Here is a 15,562-nt window from a genome sequence, read left to right as displayed (position 1 = left end):
AAATGCTGGGGTGTCTAAATTTAGAAGTGTTTCAAATGTCTATAGATGTTGAGACAAAAATTTCCTAGGTGATCTCAGTGCATTCTTTCTCTCTTTGGAATAGTACTTTTTTTCTTTATTTTAAACCAAATTATTTGAAAAAAAGTTATCAAGTAAAAGTAATAAATAGGTTGTGTGTGTTTTTTTTTTATTGTCACATCTGTGATTGTATCAAACGTGCTGTGATACCCCGTTTGCAAACCAAATAGGTGTTATTGAGAAGCCTTGAAAGTTTTGATCAAGGGGGAAGATGACAGCAAAGGCAACAAGTTTGCTTTGCATTATATGTAATCCTTATCACTTGATTTTTAACTTTTTGTTTCTTTCTTGGTTGATTTGGTTTTTCTTTCTTATTTAGTATAGTGTTTCTTATTTCTAGCATCTGTGCGCTTATGTGCCAAATATCACAGAAGTGTGTTTCTCCACAAGCAACAGCGACATCATTCCAAGGAATGAAGTGTGACAGAAACACCCTCAGTACGTGATCACCCTGTGAGTAAATTGTCTTTTCTCTTGTGGGCACTTGGTGCCTTGCTGCGGGGATGGAGTCAGACCGTGCCTGGGCACAGCACCAGGGAGTAGCGCTCAGGTTCCTCATGGAGCTCCCCCATGAGCTCCTTTTCCCTGAGGGATGCTGTGCCTGGGTCAGAGCACTGCGGGGTTACGCGCTCGCCCGCCACTCGTGTGTCCGTAGTCTGTCCCACTCGATGTTGACAAAGGAGCCAGCGCTGTGACGTGCCAGCTCGCCACTGACTCGAAGAGAGGCTTGATTTTGAACGTGCCAGGAGGCCCCTTGGCTGCCTTGGTGCCTGGTTGTGCTGTGTCATTTGCTAATGTGGTTTCTTTCTTGCTGGCCTGCATCTTAATGGAGTTCTTCAACCACGCTAACTGATTGTAATAACTTTTGCCTGTCTAGACAGGGCCTTACTGTGTCTGATTAGATCCCAGCCTTGTGGCGTGCATCACTGCCTGTTTCTTATAAATGTGATGAAAAAAAAAAAGTGCACATTAATAGTGCTTAGTCTGTTTTTTTGCTTTGCAGTGTTGGTATAAAATATTTATAGATGTTTACTTTTTGCCTGGAGGAAAAAAAGTTTTAGTCAAATGTCTCCAGGATGCAATTTAGAAGGGAACCTCTTATCTCCGGTAAGGAACGAGCAGACAAATGTTCTCTTTGAGGATATTAATTGGGGTTCCACTGAAGTCAGTTGTGGAAGTTTATTGCTCACTGAAGTCAGCAACTTTCTCATATAGGTAAAAAAAATAATTTCTCTGAATCATTAATAAAAGTCAAAAGCAGGAAAACTGGTCCTCCTGCCTGGTTTTAGTTCCTTACTGCTTTTCGGAAGTGTAAGTTAAATTCAGCTCGGTACTCCAATATTTAAGCACTCAAGAGGAAAGGTTCTAAAAACAGTTTTCTACTGTAATTAAAAAAATATTTTATTAAATTGGTATCCAATTTTAAAGGAGAACCCAATAATTGCAAAGTATAGGGTTTGAGATAAATTTGGGTTGGTAGTAGTGTGTCTTGTCTTTTTCTTCCATGCCTTTCCCAGAAGAAGGATGATTCAAATTTTAAAATGTCTTAATTAAAAAAAGAAAAACTGCCTTGGCATAAGAAATGAACTTCTGGTTTTGATTCGAAAAGTAAATCAGAAGATAGCACAAATGTGCTTACTTTTCCGTAGCTTTTATTAGCATTTTAAACTCTGTGTTGTGGTAACAAGTGCTTCTGTTTTCCTTGAACTGTTGGGATGGATTTAGACTAAGTGAAGAAGGGAAGCTTTACAAAAGAAGTTAGCAGACCATTCTGGTGTCCCACAGGACTGGGAAGTAAGACTACATTTTTTTGGAGCTGGGATGAGCAGTTGCAGCTTGGTTTGTGTGCTGTGCCTGCCCAGAGGAAATTCCTACTTTATAGTGAGAGAGTGGCCAAGGACTAGAGCATATTATTCTTCTAATTAAATAATTTCAATTCCATTGCCGTCATTCAAAAGGCTCTGTGCATCTTCTGAGTTATAGATGGCATCTATAGGGACACTGTGAACAGTTTGTGTACTTACATGCTAAAATCTCATCTTCAATTGATGCTGTAAAGTTTGAATTGCTGATTTATTTTGATATCACTGGAAAATGCTCTTTAAAAAAATTGCATCTCTTCAGAGATAGAAGGCATGTTTATATGTGTTAACCATATACTGAATTAGTTTCCTTTGTGAATCACCACAATGCTATTAAAATACCTTTTAGAAGGAAACATTTAGTGCAGCCATAAAAAAATAGGACATTCACCTCTCTTTCTAGTTCAAGAAAGTAGACTACTGCAGAAATGCTGAGTCCAGGATCTGAAACTGATGTTGGTGTAGCCATGCTCCCACTGCAGGTTGTTCCTTTGGGTCAGATGGTAGAAATTTGATTTTGACAGTTCATAGGTGTGATCCACCATAGATACAAAGAGATCATACTTAAACATGGTAGTGGTACCAATAATGAGTGGGGTTTTTTTTTTATGATTACTAATAGAATTATATAATCATTTCAGTGTGAGATACTTGGCAGAGTTAACTCTCTATAATTAAGTTGTGTGATCATTTTATATATGACAGCAGAAAGGAAACTTGAACCACTAAGATACTTTTGTTTGGAATACAAAGCTTGTTAAGCAATTATCAACTTTCAGGCTTTACCAACTGACTGCAAGGCATCTTGTTTGAAAAAAGAAAGTGTTAAAATAATTTACTTTTTTTTCCTGTGGTTTTAAACCAACAGGAATATTTTATTTGAACTAAAATACTTTGTACATATATCGCTTTATCAGATCTCCAGGGGAAAATGTTTGCTTAAAGATGTTCAAGTTTTTGGATGAGTGACTGGCTAAAGTCAGAAACCAATGGTGGAAGAGTTATGGGGCTGCTTCTTTTGAGATTAATTTCCACTGGCAAATAGTGATTAAGGTGTTGCTATTTACCTGTGTAACTGTAGTCCTCGTTTGGCGTGCTGTACCCATAATAGGCTTCCTGTATGGAAAAAAGGTAAATGGTGCTAAGTGCTGTTGTGCTCTTTCATTATCACAAAGCACAAATAGCACCTGAAAAGCTAAGTCATCATAAATAATTGTAAAGGTTTTTTAACAATAATATAATTACTCGTGCTGATGTTTTTCTGACCTCACGATCATGGTCTTGTTATGAATCTTTGTCCCTTCCCTTTGTGCTTTTTATTTAGTGATAGCATTGATTTGGTTACTGAAAGTAAAAAAGCTTTGCCTTAACTAAGTGGATTGGACCCATGTAGTTCCAAATTAGGGGACAATTTTTAAGTTGTATCACAATCTAATAGTGGACAACAGTAAAGGGAAATATCTTTGCAACACTCACAGTACACTCCCACCCATAAGATTTATCTGCTTATAAAATGCCAGTAATGCATTAGACTTCGGACAAAAGGACATGCTGCTAGTAGGCAGCTTAATCTAGAAATATTCCCTAAGGGCAGTGTAGATTGCAGTGGGTAGTAGGGATGGAGCAGGGCTTTAGTGTGTCGTGCCATGGCTGTGATTTTTATTTTTTGTAATCACTCTGTGGGCTTCTGGTTTTCTCTGTGTTTGTGACTTACTTGTCTCAAGCCTGGTCAAGGTCAGCAAAACTAAGATTATTGGGATTTGTCCTATGACTGGCAAAGTGATAAAACTATTGTTTTTAAATTTGCAATTGAGTTGACATTTCAGGGACATAGAATGATGTGAGCTTTGATTCTTGACAATCGCTGTGTAGGTTACTGATGTGTGTTGACACTCCCTTCTTGTAGAGCAGATTTGTTGTAGTTGGCATATTATTGCTGATAGTTCTCAAATTCCTTGCAGAAGTCCTGTCCTCCCATTGCTCTTGTTATGAACAACCGGTTCCTAGGCTGGCAGCAGGGAGGGAAATTGTGGGGTAGTGGGCAGCTGACTGCTACATCAGCCACTTGCAAGTGTGCAACAGATATGGGCAAGGCCTAATTAACAGCTGCAATTGCACCACTGGGAAGTATCTACATGCACAGAGGAGTCTTGCAGTCTGCTCAGAGCAGCCTTGATTATTTTACTGGGTATTGTGGACACTTGAACCCTGGTAAAAATATTGTGTGTCTGATTACTTCCCCAGAATCAATCCCTTAATAGCCATTGCATATATTTAAATGCAGTGTGCCTTCCTGGGGACCAGATCAGATGAGGTTTGAATTCAGATGATGAAATCCATCTTTTTTTGGTTTTTTTTTTTTTTTCTCCTCTGGTCCAAACAGAAGTAGGAAAAGGAGAGCTGTGCTGTTTTTTCTATTATTGAGAGAGAGACTTCACCGGAGCACCTGTCTGAAATAGTTGGTCCATACTGATTGTTTTAAAATTTTGATTTGGGGACATCCTTTCATCAGTGGTGAAGACTTTTACCTGTTTAATTAGCCTTTATTATTATGGACAAAATGATGTTTCTCTTGTTGCCTGACATGAGCCTAAAACAGCAATAAAGTGCTGAAGAGGAATATGGAACAAAATAGGAAACTTGGAATCAGTGCTCATATGCTGCTTCATCTGCTGAGGCATAGAGTTCAGGTATCACTTATTTGCAGTGTTTGTTTCTTCAGTAATGGAAGGGAGGCTGTGTGCCTTTTTAAGGTGATGAAGTCTGTTTCATTTTGTAAAGTAATGAGAAGAAAGATACCAGACATGTATATTGTTGTTTAATCTTCCTGTGGAGATATGTAACAATATCAGTGCTACCTAATGAAGGGAAAGAAAATTTTGAGTGTTACAGTACTGTAATTGATGCTCAGCAATTAATTATAGCATCCTTTAAGTAATTTTTTCCAAAGCGCTTCGCTTTTTCATGGTGCTCCCAAAACTGGGTTTTTGAGAAATGTTTTCTTTCTCCTTTTTACTCTGTTGGGAGATACCTTCTAGACATCATCTTTCTGCCCCCTATTTCTTTTGGATCCTGACAGCTTCTACATTTGGTCATGGAAAAGACATTTCCCATAGTAGAGAACTACATTAGAAAAACAAATCACCGAACAGTTGCGGTTCTCTTGTTTGACAGTTTATGGAGCAAATGCTGGCTACGCACCATTTAGCATTCTCCAAGACAAAGTACCCACACAGTGCTGCCAATTTCATTAGTGAGCTACACCAGCTACTTTTAAAATTTGGTCCTGTTTACATAGGAATTTCAGTTTTACTACCATACCCATCAAAAGGTTATTGTCTGCACACAGAGTCACTGTTTTTAGCAAATCTGCCTATAAATCTAAGTAACCAGTAATTAAATGGAAGTCTGAATACCAGGCAAGGAATAAAACTAAGGGTCTCCCTGTGGATTATGAAGTTATGATTAACATGGGCAGGTTTTAAGCACCAATCAGCCAAAAAAATATATTGTAATTCATCATTAGAATTTACCTTTCCAAAACCCAAAAGTTAAATTTCAACAGAAGGCCAGAAATAACTCAAGGAAGATAATGGTCACCATGAAGTGATGATTTCTTTTTCCTCTCAGAGAAAGGTAGCTGGAATCGGTGCTGCTTTTCCAGTTCATTATACAAATGGGAATAAAACCTTGGTGCCTGGGGATGGTGCTGAGAAAAGTATGTCCAATAGCTTTGTTGTTTTCTCAGCTACACACTGGTCCTCCACGTCTGTCTGCTCTCTCCCTTTGCTCCCATTTCCATGGCCCGAGATCCACAACAGGACCTCAGCAGGTTAAGCAGGGTCCAGAGTTCACATACTAGACACATGAATTATATGTCCACAGTGTATCAATCTCTGCCAGAATCTGTCTACAGCCAAGACATAATGTATAGCAACACTTTTTTAATGAGGAACATGCATCTGTTACACGTTTAGCAGAGGATATTTCTGGAGCAGTGTTAAGAAAATACGCTTTGGTTTTACAACCCCATACCCCTCTGTCTGTAGAGATGTCGTTTTTGAGTCAAAGACCAGACATAAGGGCTTTCAAAGGCTGTATGTCTTAAACCTGGATAGAAGCCTGGCAGCTCTACCCTCTGTAAACAACGTGTAAGTCTCATCATTCCCTTTTCTGCTCCCCCACCCAACCCAGTAAAATGTGCTCTTCAGAGGGTTGAGGAAACATTCCAAAGAAGCACTTGAATAAGAATACTGTTTTGTTTAAGAAGCCTTGTGCAAATGTGTAAATTCCTAATTTTCAACAGAAAAAGCTCTTGTAAAACAGTGTAATTCAAAGCAAGAGTGAAGCGTATTGGTTTAGTTAGGCTCTCATTGCAACACTTTTCATCACCTTCAGGTGAAAAACATTATGTCCATGTCAAAATATTGACATTTGAGTAAAAAACTGGCCTGAATTTTTTTTTTATTGGATGGATAATGCAGATAAATGGGTATGAATGGCCCCAAGATTGAAGTCAGGGCTTGAAGACAAAGCTGTGAGTGTGGTGGCATTTCCCTCTTCATGCTGTAGTGAAGGCAGCCAGGAATGAGCTCTGCCTGTGGTTTGTGCCAGCACGAAGCACTGTGAACATTGCCAGCTGCGCTGAGCCCGAGGTAATGGCACAGAGATGTCCCTGCGGCTCAGCAGAGTTTATTAGCTTGGCCCAGAGCCATGCTAAGTGTTCAAAAGACTCTTGGTTATCTCCAAGTGTGGGCAGGGATTACTTGTGTCTGTTCAGAACAAGTTTGAACCTGCTGGCGTTATAACCTAGAGATACGTCCCGAGGATTTGTGTCTTTGATGAAAGGAAACTGGCATGGTTTAGTATCTTGCCTCTCTTTGACTACCTTGGAGTTTGTTAATGATTTTTTTTTAGCTTCTCAAAACTTGCCTCACTGTATAGAAAAATAAAAAGAGGAGGAAGCAATTACAGAATCATTAAGGTTGGAGAAGACCTCCAAAGCTGAGTCCAGCCTTTGACTGAAGGTCTTGTCAAGACCATAGCACTAAGTGTCTTGTCCAGTCATTTCTTAAACACCTCTGGAGACACTTCACTGTCTCCCTAGGGAGCCCATTCCAATGCTTAACCTTCCTCTCAGTGAAAAAAATTCTTCTTTGTGTCCAACCTAAATCTCTTCTGGTGCAGCTTAATGTTATGTCCTCTTGTCCTGTTGCTGTTTTCCTGGGAGGAGGCCAAATGTCACCTGGCTACAGCCTCCTTTCAGGCAGTTGTAGAGAGCAATAAAGTCTCCCCTGGGCCTCCTTTTCTCCAGACCAAACACCCCCAGCTCCCTCAAGTGCTCCTCATGGGACTTGCGCTCCAGATGACATCCATTGCCCTTCTCTGGGCACAATCCAGCACCTCAATGTTCTTATTGAATTGGGAAAACTGAACACAGGACTTGAGGTATGGCCTCACCAGTGCTGTGTACAGGGGGACAATCCCTGCCCTGCTCCTGCTGGTCACACTATTGCTGATCCAGGCCTGGATGCCATTGGCTTTCTTGGCCCCCTGAACACACCCTGGCTGTCAAACAGCACCCCCAGGTTCTTTTCTGCTGGGCCACTTTCCAGCCAGTTCCCAAAATGGTGGCCAGCTAAGTCAAATGTACCGAACAACTTTTCTGCAGTGTTTCACCTTCTTCATCAAGCCTTCTTTTTTGAGCCCTGTACTTGGAGGTTCTGCAGTCTTTAGTATAAAGTTTATTGGAAGCAGCATTTCCATGGGGGAAGGTTAGCAGAGGTGAAAATTTTGAAATGATGCAATTACTCCCTTCCCCTTGTGTAATGAAGGACTCCTTTATTTCCCCTGCTACCTTGGTCTGGCTTGGAAAGAGCATTTGGAGAAAGCAAGATACAATGGAATAAGCAATTTTTCTGGTGGTCATGTCTAGCCATTTTGTGCTTCAGGCCCTGTCTGCCTCAGCTGTATTTGGACAGCACACTGCAGGCTCCCGTCGGAGCAGTCTCCTGGTGACCTGGAGAGGAAGAGATGCCAAGATCTCCTTAGCTGTACAGTGGAAAGTTGCATTGAGGGGACAGTAACTGAGAGCAAGTTACAGACAGAGGTGTCATCCTCATCAGGAGTACTAGTCAAAGGCACTTGAAGCCAGGAATTAAATTATGCAGAAGTCGCATGCACTCAGGATTTCCATGGCTCTGTCAGTTAAACAGCTGCAGAGAGGAGCCCTAACAGAGTGATGGCACTGAAGGTTTTCCATGATGCATTCTGCTTGGATGACTTGCATAAAGCAGCCATCTCCATGGTGTCAGGAAAAAAAAGTTTTACTTGACATAGTTACCCAGCTCCTTGGTGTGACAGTGTATCTCTGGTTAGGCAGTAACAGGCATAGTGCTGTACATGGAGAATAGAAGGGAGGTTGTGTTCCTGTCCATAAGAGCTGTTGAGAGCGAATTTCCCTTTTACTCTTGCTCACAGTTTGTGAATGACTTTTAGAGATCACTTCTCTGTGTACTTACCCATGGTATCTCAGCTCCCATCCCTGACTACTCTGCATCTGGGTAGTGGGAAACTGTTGGCTCCACATGCACATCAGAAAAAGTTAGAATAAATCTCTTCAGACTGGCAGAGTTTTGTTTTAAAATGGGGGGGGACACCTTCTCACCCAATCCTCAATTTATATTTGTTTCCAGAAGGTGAACAAGGGAGCAGTGATTTTCTGCAGCTCCTACTGTCTTCCTGTCTAGTCCATACAGCAAGAGGAGTAGGATGAGATGTGTGGTGAGCTTCTGTCAACAGTGCTAGCCACTGCCCTGTGGTCTTGGGGAGTAGAAAGAATATCAGGCTAAAATCTGAGCATTTATGTGAGCTGCTAGTGTGCCCATGTGAGGAATGAGTTGTTCTCTAGCAACAAAATAAGTCGCAGTTCATGCAGGATGCTGTTTCAGAATACCTTACAGTATTTTGCTCTACTTAATATTTTAAGGCTTTTACACTTTGGCCTGTGTTAGCAAAAAAAAAAAGTAGAGGACTATCAGACTTTCCCCACAGGACAAAAATTCCATTTTCCAACCACCTCTAATTATTTCCATTCTGCTGTCTGGAAAGGATCTGGAGACAATTTAGGAAGCCAATTTAAAATTGACTTGGGAAAAAAAATCATTTACCCTCCTGAGCCTCCTTAGATGTGCAGCCAGTGGCATGTGATCAATAGGAAATCTCATGCTCGATGATTTTGATGCTCACAGAAGGACCTTGAGACCATGAAATTCAGCCTCAGAACTGCTTACCTGTACGTGTGGTTTTTGTAGACACGGTGGACCAAACAGCTCACTTGTTGAAGAGTTTTGTGTGGTAGGGGAAGTGACAAAGAGCCATTAAAAATAGGCAGAGGGTTGCTGTGCTCTTGGAAATGCCTTGTCATGAGGAGCATGGCCAGCCATTCCCTGCTTTCTTCCCGTGGGAGCTTGGGTGACGTTGCAGCTTCTGAGCCCAGCAGTGATATCTCCAGCCCTGAGGGTGCCTGTGGGTAGTATCTGTAGCTCCAACAACACGGGGAGGGAGGCACCAGGAAAAGTGCGTGTGCACGTCTGGTACCAAAGTACCGCTCCTTCCTGGGCTTTGTCTGACCCTTGCTCTGCGGATAGATACAGATTTTTCTTCAGCTTTTCTTGCATTCCAGGTCTACATACATCATCCTGAATGTCTCCTTAATCCTATTAGGGCTGCGTTCAGCTGGGGTTTGGATTTGTCACTAATGAGTGCTTGAGGTTAATAATTCTCAATTACACTTTTCTAGCTCTCAATTAAAAAGGTGGTTGACATTTTATATGGAGAAGTTAAAAAAAAAAAACCTCTTGTTTTTAATTTAGACTGGCTGCAAATTATAAAATCAGGACTCACGGGTGTACAAAATGAACATTCTTGAGAAATATTGTAAAAAATGTTCTTAATGGTTAACATTAGAATTTTAAGATTTTTTTTTTATGTGCTTTATGCTATGTTGGCAAATTGAAAAAATATTGGATCCTTATATGGAGAACCAGGAATTTCCCCCAGCCCCACTTTTACAGTGCTGAATGCATTTCATTTTGTGTGTGATTTTCCCCATTTGCCAACTGACTACATCATACAGTTTTTTTGGCATATTCTTTCTGTCTTATGACCATCAGCAGATATTTTGAGTAGCATATTAGAAAGCCACAGATCCTTTTCGCTGCCTTGTATTTTGCCTGTTGCCACTGTGAATGGAAAAGATTTTACTAATTTTGTGGTGTCAGATGAGGCTTCAGTAGAGCCTCTGTGCCTGACCCCGGTGCTGGTTTCCCTCCCTGTTGGCAATGCAGGGATGTGCCTGATGGTCTCCAGTGTGTTCTTTAAAAGTAGCACCAGATTGTTCTGGAGAGGTATGAGGAAAACCATTGATACTTGTAAATGGTTCAAGATGCTCTGCAAATCCTTCAGGGTGATCTAAGTGTCAGAGAGATGGAGCTGAATTTGAGGCATGCTGCTGAGGTGGAGAACAACTGGAGCAAGGGGAAGATGGGACCAGGCAGAAGTCTGGCAGTAGTGATTGCAGAGACATGGAATATTCTTGCCCAGCAAACTAGTGTTTTACAGAAACATAGACTGACCACCAGAAATTGAATTACAGAAGTCGAGGAGGGTGTAACACTGCTGGGTGCTGCAGTTGTTGTAGGGCTCCATGAAGGTTTTTGCCTTCAGGTCAGGGCATTGCAGCAGTAGGAAGGAATATAGTGTATATAAACTATCGGGCACTTCACAGCGGTCTAAAAATTTGTGGTGTTTAGGACATTGTGTTTATTTTGGGCAGCATCTATAACAAGAGTAACAAATGATTGCTTACTGGAGTCTGGTTCAGATGGTGTAAAGTAAGATGTGAATGTGGGTTAGCTTGGCTAAAGTGGACATGGGGAGGGAGAGCTCAAGTGCTAATCATCACCCCTGGAAGCTGTAACTCCTGTGTGTAAGGGGCTATTACTTAAGACACTCTGAGGGGTTATGAATGGTAAAAATTCAAAGTAGTAAGCTTAGTAGGAAGTGTAATCTGAATTAAAAGGTGATCTTTACAATCAGACCTCATAAATAGTAGAACATTTCTTTGGGGAAAGGATGGGTGCCCTGTCCCTGGAGTTAAAATTTAGGCTGGGCAGGAGATCAGAATATGCACTGCTAGGAGGCAGCCCTTCACTGGCAGGATCGGGATTGGCTTCAGTATTTGGCCATCAGCAATGTTATTATTGTGAAATGTTTCCTGGAATGATACATGGTGGGGTTGGTACCATAAAACAGTTTAGCTTTTGTTGGTATATTTCTAAGGGTGAAAATATCTGTGGTGAATTGTCACTGTCAAATCTCTGAGCCAACATTTTTATTAGAGAACGTGTCCTGCAAGGTGTCCACGTGCACAGTTATCTCTGTAGGAGAGAGTGTCACCCGAGGCCAATACTGATAGATCATTCACTAAACCCTGTATTACAAATGACTGTGTATTCAGATCTAAGAACAGGTGAAAAGAGTGTGTTTTTATTGCTGCTTTCAAGTCTGACTTTAGTCAATTACATTTTTTCTCTTGCACTTTATGAACGTTAAGTCCCAGATGTAAAGGAGGGGACATATTTCATTCACCCAATTCAGATTGATTCTTAATCTACTACTTACTTACTTGTATAAAACTGGTGTAGAAATTTAGACTTCCAGCTTGACAGCTATGAAGAGTAACAAATGGGGCTAAATCACCAAAAAACGTGTCCAGATTATTTAAAATACTTCCATTTACTACCACTTTTTCCCCACCACAAAATCATAATACAAGATTTTTCCAGTGTCTGAGTTGTGCTTGACTAATACAGCCATTTAAACTTTTTTTTTTTTCTTTTATAACAATTTACTTCAGTTTGGAACAGTACTTTATTTTGTCTGGCCCACATGCTGATGGCTTTTTTTTTTTATTTCTTGCTGTATTTTGAATTTCAGTGGGAGTTATGTGTTATAGGGAGGACACTCTTCCAAATAAAAGTTGTTTGGTAAATACTTCAAGCAGCTATGTGGAGTTAACTGGTTTTGGATCTCAGAATGAGAGCTTAACATTAACTTTTTGTTCGCTTGTATTCTCTATATCCTCTTGAGATAGGAAGTTCTTATTGTGCAGTTATCTTCCTCAGACAAAGACCTTTTCATGGAGAGCTTTTATGTTTTGCTGTTGGCTTTTTGCTTTCATCCTTATGGATTTCTTTATAGAATTGTTGTAGTTGAGGTTGTTAGTAGAAATGGAATCTCTAATACATTGTTTGCCATATTTCACTTGGTATTATGGTACAGAGGTTATTCATAATTATTCATTATTGGTTTAAATTTTTTCCAATTGTTATTGGCATTTTATAATAAGTGTACATAATATTTTATTCTTGTATGTGTTATTGATATATACAGTTTTTTGTACACACGCACACACATATATATATGTATATATACAAGTTTTGCAGGGAAAAGATAGGAATGATTAAATGGTGTCTTCGAAAGTTCATGGGAAGTTTATGGAGAAGCCATATCTGTAAAGATACACTGAAGTTCTCTCTACTGTATCTTATCCTGGTTCCTGCCATGCTTTCTGAACTGGTTTTGGATCAGGAGCCATAATCTCTGAAGCTTTAAGAGCTAAACCCTGAAAAGCTCCAAGTTTGTGGTTTAGCCATGTGAGGTCTTTGCTATCACATGGATAATAGACATTCCCTTTTGCATTCCCTGAATAAAAAGTGAATCAACTAGAAGCATGTTTGTACTAAGCCACATCAGAGTTATCCTCTGAATTAAGGCTATATAATAGGTCATTTAAAACGAAATTTGTACAAAAAGGTCTGAACTTTTTGTTGCTAGTTCAGATATAATTTTACAACTTTAGTTTCATCACTATTAAATTTACAGTTTTATTTTATCTGAATGAATTGGAGTGTAGTTAATTTTTATGCAACTTCATATACCTCTAAAATCTTCCATATGGAATTTAGATTAGATAAGGTTCCAGGAAATGAGAGTCTTAGATGTGAATGACTGTAAACATGCCTAAAAGAGCTATTCTGTAAGGATTAAATAACATTCTCCTGATTTTTTTATTTATTTTTTTCTGTTGCAGAACACAGCAAACAGTTCAATTCAAGTTCTAAATTCGGGTGCATATCATTATGATAATTTGCTGACTCATAGTGTTTCATGGGCTGTGCTACTTTACATGGTAGTGCAATGGATGATGATGTGCAAAAAAAGTCAGCAAAACAAGAATCTCTGACTAACAAAAGCCTACATTTTTGATAGCAATTAATTGGTCTGTGGTGCCTTCTTAGCACATCATGTTGCATTTTCTTGCCTCAGGGGTTACCACAAGATGGCTGAATGTGGATAAGCTGGGAAGACTGGCAAGCTGAAGCTATCATCTGATTTTTCTGAAATTTCTGTGGCTAAAATGATCAAACTTCCCTATGTCTTCTTGTTAAAGAACAAGGAAATAGTGAACTGTTTTCCCACTGTTCCCACCCACATTTGATATGTATATGTGCAGTGTGTGTAGAAACTTCCCCTCTGTGCCTCTCATACAAGTCACTGACTTATAGAGTGCAACTTCTCCAGAGTAGTTAATCAACTTTGGGGTTTTTTTTTTTTAATAACTTAATTATATTAATCTTTTTTTTTTTTTTTTTTTTTTCACATCTCAGCATTGCCAACAAGATTTCAGGATGTTTTCTGTTCCCTGGTAATCCTGTCAGCTTTGAGTGGTTTTCAAAAGACCTCTGAGGACTTCTGAATCTCCTGTCTCTTATGCTCTACTGGTCATTGGTACATCATTCCTTAGGGAAAAAAACACCTAGAGAGTTCATTGTGCAGTTTATTAGACCATTAAAATAATTAATAATGTGTAAAAAAAAGTGAAGGGGGTGTGGGAGGGGCTGGGATGTGGAACTACAAAACAAAGTGAATTTCACTGCCAGGACTGATACATCTTTTGCAGATATTATAACTTGTTTGAGGGGGAAGGATCGTATAAAGTAGCTTTCCTCGGGGCTTGCATTCTGGTGGAGAGCTCGTAAAAATCAATGGAAGTCTTTTCCTCAGTCTCTTAGTGAGTAATGCCAGCAATCTTCGTGTGGTGCACAGCTGGGCACATGCCTCCTATGTTTCTGTTGCTGTTACGTGGAGATGTGGGACAATCAGAGCTGAGACAGGAGCTGCTAGCAGTGGCAGCACAGTGCTGTGCCAATATCCCGGTGCTGGCAGAAGGAGTGTGAGTGGTGCTTGTGTGAGGCTGCCGGGCTTCACCCAGCCCTTCTGGCCCTCCCCTGGCTGCTCTCCTGGCCTCCCATCAGCAACATGATTAGTCAAGGGGCTGGAAGGCACAGGCTAACTGGGCAGTGGTAAAGTATTAAGGGAATTTAGGAATCGAATGGGGGTGGGACTTCTCACATTTACATGAATTTATGCACTGCTGTGATACAAATACCAAGTGTTTAGAAGGAATTAAATAGTTAAGTTCAAAATTATTCATGTGCCGAGCGGTGTCTAGATGGTTTATAGCTGCAAGTAAGCAAAAGGTTTCCTTACAAAATTGATTTATATGTTCATTTATGTTCTTGAATATTGAGAACAGGGAGGGAATTAGCAGTGTTTCATGAGCTACACTAGCACATTTTTCTCCTTATATGGAGAATTGCCTGCCACTTATCGAATGGGGTTAGATGTGCTGTTATTGTCACATTCCTTAAAGTTGGAAGAAATCTTGTTTCTTTGACCAAAGATTCAACTCATAAACTTATGATTTTGTTGTTTGAATGCTGTTTTTTCATCCAGGAATTGTTGGGATGGGCAGCGCTTCTTGAGAAAAATAGCAGCGTGCACATTTTCGCTGCTGTGTTGTGGAGTTCATTCCTCAGCTCGGGTGGAGAAACTTAGATGCTTGCAAGGGAAAATATGTTTCTGTTTGGAGTCATCTGGAGTTCCTCCTGGCTGGCTTCTCTGGTCCTGAAGAACACAACAGGAGGGAAGGTTCCAGGAAATGAACGGAAAGACCTGCAAATCGTGTACACGTGGTATTTAAGGGGGTAGACCTCAGTTTTGTTTTTTCTTTATCCCTGCTAAAGATAAAGGGGCTGGTGTTTGATACAGCCTTTTCATGGACTTGTTGATGGGATAGTGACTGACAGCTGTTGGCTGTAAAGACATTGACCTGCTGGTCGTTTGAGTGCGAGATGGAATAAGCGGAAATATGGAAGTGGAGACAAATTGCTTATTTAGTCATTGATGTCCTGGATTACAGAAGCCTGACAAAAGACTGAATAGTTGAAAGATTAAGAAGGTGACAACTGTCAAATTTCCTTTTATAATAATGTGCCATTGATGGTTGCATTTGCTGAAATACTCGCATTTGAAAAGTGTGAGATCAGGTCTGGCTTAATATAAGTTCTTCAAATTAACATACAGCTTTCTATTTGAAATATTTCTGGGGTTGTGGTATTCGGTAGGGCAGTGAGTGTCACCTACTGCTGCTTCTTGTTTCTTTGGGTACCAGAGTATTATAAGTTTTTTAGTGTGTGCACTGCCACTCTTGTGAC

At 40.2% G+C, this 15,562-nt stretch overlaps 1 protein-coding gene across 7 annotated transcripts in view; it reads left to right on the top strand.

Moving 5' to 3' along the window:
* The window catches only part of TIAM2 (TIAM Rac1 associated GEF 2), a 166,233-nt gene that overhangs the window by 3,803 nt on the left and 146,868 nt on the right, over positions 1–15,562 (top strand). For 5 of the 7 annotated variants that reach the window (XM_088052691.1, XM_088052689.1, XM_088052688.1 and 2 more), the window contains exon 2: positions 419–531. The exons of 1 other annotated variant lie outside the window; for it this stretch is intronic. The gene's annotated coding sequence lies outside the window, so the exon portion shown is untranslated. The remainder of the gene's footprint in view (positions 1–418; positions 532–15,562) is intronic. One more of the 7 variants, XM_088052690.1, reaches the window with a different exon arrangement.

The sequence above is a fragment of the Pseudopodoces humilis genome, chromosome 3, assembly GCF_049639895.1.
Source record: "Pseudopodoces humilis isolate 2021_Gansu_Grassland_sample_001 chromosome 3, ASM4963989v1, whole genome shotgun sequence".
NCBI classification, from domain to species: domain Eukaryota; kingdom Metazoa; phylum Chordata; class Aves; order Passeriformes; family Paridae; genus Pseudopodoces; species Pseudopodoces humilis.
Note: the sequence above shows the minus strand (reverse complement) of the source record. Positions and strands in the feature narration are given on the sequence as shown.